The 6,177-nt window shown below is 45.3% G+C and overlaps 1 pseudogene; it reads right to left on the bottom strand.

Moving 5' to 3' along the window:
- Positions 1 to 2,818: 2,818 nt before the first annotated feature.
- On the bottom strand, positions 2,819 to 4,047 carry LOC101561746 (annotated as a pseudogene).
- Positions 4,048 to 6,177: the final 2,130 nt, after the last annotated feature.

Below are 6,177 nucleotides of genomic sequence, written 5' to 3'. Positions count from 1 at the left end.
GCAGCTTGAGGACAGCCACTGGGACTAGAACCATGTCCTGTTCTGGGACTAATTGGGAAAGACAGGTACCTGAGTTTGTTGTGTGCTGTTATAGCAGAGTATCTACAGGCTGGGTAATTTATAGACAATAGAAGTTTATCCGGCTCAGGATCTGGCATTTGGGAAGTCCAATATGAGGGTGACAGTAAATGGCAAGGGGCCTTGTACTATGTCATTCCAAAGCAGAAAGCAAGAAAGAAAAGAGAGTACAGTTATGAAATAGTGAGAGAGGGCAGAATTCATTTTTAGGACAAATTCACACTGGCAGTAACTAACCTGCTCCCACAGTGACCAAAACCCATTGGTGAGGACAGAGCCCTCAGGCTCTTCTCATGTCTCCTTGGGCTCCACCTTCCAATACTACTGCAGCAGAGATTTAGGTTCCTAACGTGTGAACTTCCAGGTACACTGAATCCATAGCAGCAAGGTACAGGATTATATTTGCCACTTCCTTCTTTCATTCTTATCTTCTAATAAATGAGCTCTCAGGAATTTGAGGCAAGAGGTTTATAGGTCAATCAATATAGGAGGGTGGGTCAAGGAGGTTGAAAGTAAGCTCTACTTTCTGCTATCATCTTCCAGCTAACACCCAGACTTCCTGAAGAGCCCTTCCTTCTCCTGAAAGGTGTGGAGTAGAGTAGAGGAGGGACAGGTGCAGATTGGTGGACTTCAGAATTAGTGCAGAATGATATGAAGAGGGAGAACGGGAACTTGGCACACAGGGAGGGAAATGCCCAGAGAAGTCAGAGACCAGTGTTGGAGGTAAAAGAGACACAGTGGGCCTAGCACAGAGGGCTGCAAGTGGGGACTGTTGGCTGTTGTGGCCCAAATCCAAGTGGAGCTGTGATGGCTTTGTTTCTCAGTAAGTCACCTATAGCGAGGCTCTCAGTCCCAGCGGTTCTGAGTCCCCTGAACTACCCACTGACACACGACTGTGGAAGGTCAGGATGGGTGAATGGCACTATTTCCTGTGGATTTCTGGGCTCTTCCTTTCTGCTCCCCTCGATGTCCCTTGGGGAACAAAAGGAGAGAATTGTCCTGAAGAGGCCTGTCTCCTCTATAGTCAGTCTTGGTGGTGACAAAAAGAACTCCAACAGAGCAGATAAATGAATCCTCAAAAGGAAAGAGGATCTTAGAGAAGGAAGAAGGGAGAATCCCAGGGCTTGGGCAGCAGAGGCTCTGCATGGAACTCTGTCTGAGCCTGGTGCCCATAGACACGTTATCAAAGAAAGGCAGCCAAAATAATTTCTTTCTTTTATGGTATCAGGGGATTGAACTTGGGACCTTGCGCTTGCCAAGCAAGTGCTTATGCTGCTGAGCTGTCTCCCTGGCAGCCAAACTAATTTCGTTAATATGGTTGCTGGTGCCATCACCAAGTGATTAAATGAGGAGGTTAAAACCATCAAGTACCACACATGACAACTCCTGAGAGGTGCCTCACGGAGATCAGAGTTCAATAACACAGGCCTGCTGTGATTACACAAATCCAAGATGCTTGGCTGAAGGAATATCTGTGCCTCCTTGCTATGGGGATGCCCAGGAGAGGTGTCCGCACCCCCAATAATGTCAGTTTTTTACTCCACTGAGAACTGCATGTACCTCTTGAGAGAACTGTCATTACACAATGGACTATGCCTGTGCATAGGTAGGGTGTCCTCAGTCTGTCTTCTAATAAATAAGTTCTCAGGAATTTGAGGCAAGAGGTTTATAGGTCAATCAATACAAGAGGGTGGGTCAAGGAGGTGGGCAGTAAGCTCGACTTTCTGCTATCGTATTCCAGCTAACTCCGGCTTCCTGAAGAGCCCTTCCTTCTCCTGCAAGATGTGGAAGGGAGTAGAGGAGGGGCAGTCAAGATTTATCTACTTATTTTCAGTTCATTACACAAACCTTTTATTATACAAAACTGTCAATTTATTTTTTAATTAATTTTATTGAGAAAGGAATAGCAATGAGTTTCAAAACAGGTTAGTAGGATGGTTACAATAATTAGTACATTGCATACTGTTGTCCTCATAGTAGTTATTCATAGTTTAAGATGCAGACATGATATTTTGTCTAAACACTATTAGTATAAATCTTTCTTCTTATTGAATTAAGAGAAATTAGCTGTATATCTATCCTAACTAATCTGTATATAAGATATATATATATATATATATATATATGTGTGTGTGTGTGTGTATATATATATATATATATGTATGTATTTCACTACAAAATGATCATTTATATCCCCCTTTTTGTTTAGTTTCGTCAGAGGTGGGTATTTCAAAACTTTCAGTTTCATTGTACAATGACCAAGAAATATATTTGGGACAATTCAAAAGCAATGTTTACCATATTGCTGCAAACAAACACATACACAAAAGCCAAAACCAAACCAAAATAAAACAAAAACCTCCCTAACTAGAAGGAATTTGCTGAAGAGGACCCCAGATCTTGCTGACAAGCTGATCTGCTCACCTGAGAACCTGCAACCGCTCCTCTGGAGTGTGCTTTAAGAAACCCAGGAGTGGAAGGGCTCTTTGAGGGTTAGGGTACAAAGCTCTCATATTAGCATACAGGAGAAGGGCCCCTGGCTGTGGGCTTTCAGCTGTAGTTCTCAAACTTCTGTGTACAAGACTCACCGGAGGAGTTTGTTAAGCAGTGTACCTTCCTCAGTCTCATAATAGAGATTCTGCTTTATTTTTTATTTTCTTACTTCCTCTTTGACCAGGTCTTTATTCAAAATAAGCTGTCCAAATTTATGGCACTTGTATGGGATAGAGATTTTGAGAGTTTATGCAGCAGGGTTCTCTTCTTTAGCAGGTTTCTGTTCTGCTGATTTCTTGCAAGATTCAGCCATTGTTCCCAAAGGCTTCCTCACAGGCTTCTTGGGACCAGCAACCTTCTTTCCTCTCTTCTCTACTATAAGCTTCTTGCTCGCAACTTCCTTCTCCTCCAATTTGGCTGCCCGGGCAGCTGCTTTAGTCATATGGATCTTGTGATTCCTGGCCTGATGATGAATGGTGTTCTGGTGTGTGGTCTTTGCATATGGGTTCAGCTTCAGCATGATCTTCAGGTCCTTCAGAGGATTCTTCTTCATGACCCTACAGTGGATCTTCTTGTGTGGTGCTCTTTGCATCTCTGGATTCTTCAAGATTCTGCTCAGATCTGTATTGATCATCTTGTGCATAGGCAGGTTATAGTGATTCTTGAGGGTAGCAGCTTTTTGCCAAGTGTCATTCAGCTCATCTAACTTCCAGAAAGCACTTTCCATCCAAATGCAGAAACGCCCCACATGCCCACCAGGATCAAGTTTCAAAATATTTAGTTTGCTTACATTGAGCAGAGTAATACTCAGGATATTTCTGAAAGCCTTGATGATGACTAGATGATGCAAGGTACCTTGTGCTGGATGTGATGGTGGTTTCTCATCTTGCCCTTGCCAGTCCTCATTCACTGAGAGGCATAAACCTTTTTTATGTCATTCCAGGCCTTAAGTTTCTTCAGAAGCAAAATTTCCTCCTTCCTCTTCTTGTAACCTTCAACTTTATCTTGCACCACCAAAGGTAGCTCTGGAACTTCCTCAATTCGATGGCCCTTGGACATGACCAGCACTGGCAAGGCTGAGGTAGCCAAGCCTGAGCAGATGGCATACCACTTCTGGATTGTGTTCACTCTGCAGTGACAATGGTACCAGGTTTTGGTTGCTGCAAACATGAAGCCTTCCCAACACACATTGCCAAAGGTACCCTGGTCAAAATGGTGGGTTCCAACACCACAAACTCTGGAAATTCGAGCCACAGCTCTGCCAGTTCCCCAAGACTCGGCCCTGGTCTGATGACCTAATTCGCTGACAGCATATGGCTGTCTGTTGTTTTTCTGCAAGTTGGTGTGAATAAATTCACACTATCTGGTCATATGGGAGCCTTGAACACAGGAGGCAAAGGTGACATTTTTGCCAGGTGACTCCCCCTTTTTGGAGTAGGCAGATATCAGGGGATGAGCACGAGCCATGGTGGGGAGAGGTGAAGGTCATGCTCCTGAGATTCTGTTTTAGTAAAGCTTGAGTTTGGGGCTAAGAATCCTCTGGTTTGGCAAGCATCTCATGGCATACTGCCTTGAGATACTGTCCTGGATTTACGATGATTGTGACTGGTTTACTCTGTAGATCTTCACAAGCACCCTGGCCCAGCCCGACATGGTGCTGTCAGAAGGTCACCTGGACTTCAGTGGGTCAGAGATGGGGCTCGTCTGTGAGCACTGGCCCAGGGCCAAGGCTTGATCTTGAGAAGAGGGACCCCAGCTGAGTAGTGGGGGTCAGAGCAAACTGGTAGAAGCAGTGGGCCTGAGCTTTCCTCTCCTGCTTCTCACTGTAGCCAAGTGACTGCAGTAGCTGCAGAGTGGAATTACTTAGGAAGAGCTTCTTCAATGCTTATGCCAGGCGCTGTTGTAGAGCAGCTGTCAGGATCTTGGGAGTGAAGCAAGGGATCTGCTGGTACCAAGGGGGTGACTCTAGTTAGTGTCTTTCTTTCATCCTGTGTCTTTTCTCTTGGTCCATGTGCATAGAGACACCTCCAAGATCTGCGCTGCAGTCCCACTCCCTGGCTGCCAAAGGGCACTAACTCAGCCACCCATAAAGGTTCATTCTTTTTCAGAGGCCCTAGTCCCTCCTCTCCCCTGCCAGACAAAATGCTCTTCTCCAGAGCCACAAGTGCTAGAGTACCTTGACTTACAGGGACCCCTGGGAAAGTGACTAATGGTCTCGTGGTCTTAGCCAAGCCCCGAGGAGGAGGTTCATGAGCAAAAGTTTCCTGGGGAGGTGCTGTTGGGATCTGCACTCATGCAGGAATGAAGGTGGGAGGACCGGCAGAGGGAGCAGTTGTGGGAAAGAAGCTGCAGAGCTGCTGCACCAAGGCCTCAGCTGATCTAGAGTGTGGACCAGGAGTCTCTTCAGAGCCCTCCCACTCTGACCACAGGAGCTAGGCCTGTTCTGTGGCCTAAGACTGAATGGTGGTAGACTCTGGGGACAGGGTGGGTTTCTATAAGGCAGTTCTCTGGATATTGCTGAGAGAGGGACTCCATGGAGAGCCCTCAACTGTCACATAGCCAACAAGGGGAGATCTACCTGTCACACCCCATCATTGACCATACCACCCATAGGTTCTTCAGTTTTGAGATGAGCCTGCCAATATGAATGAATGCCTATTTAGCTGTCGTGAGGAAGGGAGGATCCCTGGAGATCTTGAGAGGCAACTGGGTGTGGTATAAAGCCTTTTGGATTTGGATTAAAATCTTAGCCTGCTCTTTTCTAACTTAGTATCTTGGCCAAGTCACCTACAATCTTTACACCTCAGTCATTTTGTCTTGAAACTATAGAATCATAAATGAAAACCTTGCCGGGTGCCTGAGGATGAAATTGCCATATGGGTAGGGTCTATAGTGCTGAGCTGGACTTTGCTCCGTGGGGCCCTCTCCGTGCCTGCAGGACACTCAGACAGAATTGAGTAGCTTCTTTCCAATTCCTGCCATTTGTCTTGGTGTCTGAGAAGCCAAGAAATGTTGGCGATGCCCACAGGAATGTTGCTTGTGCTTGGTGCTAGGCTAGAGAGTCAGAGTTTCACTCCTGCTCACATAACTATAATGAAGTTCCTTGGCCAATTTTCCTTAAGTAGCAGAAAGATTTACAATATGAGAGAAGCAAGGATGGCAAGAAAGACCCCAGCTATGTACCACTACTCTCCTGGGGGTGAAGTCCCCCAAGTCAGTATGAAAGAAAACCAGCAGGTGGGCTCTGGCTCATCTACAAGTTGTCAGTCATGCAAATAATACCTACTAGGGGGCTGATTGATAGCCAGTGGCAGCAAAGGGCTGAGAGTGTATCAAGTACAAAAAATAAGTGGGATTCAAGTACTACAGTCAATAGAATTTCAACTATGCTATACAATGACTTAGAAAAAAAAAAAACCAACCCGGAAACAAAAAAAAATACCAAAATGTCACAATAATTGCCTTTCTATAGCAAGATTGTGGATGATTTTTTTTTCTTCATGCCTCCTTTATGTACTTCTCTAGTTCTATATTTTGCAACAATGAGCAGGGAGTAGGGTTAAAAAAGGAAAAAGAAAATGGAAAAATGTGCTCTCAGCAGGGAGA

The sequence above is a fragment of the Octodon degus genome, unplaced genomic scaffold (assembly GCF_000260255.1).
Source record: "Octodon degus isolate 3935 unplaced genomic scaffold, OctDeg1.0 scaffold00019, whole genome shotgun sequence".
NCBI lineage: Eukaryota > Metazoa > Chordata > Mammalia > Rodentia > Octodontidae > Octodon > Octodon degus.
Note: the sequence above shows the minus strand (reverse complement) of the source record. Positions and strands in the feature narration are given on the sequence as shown.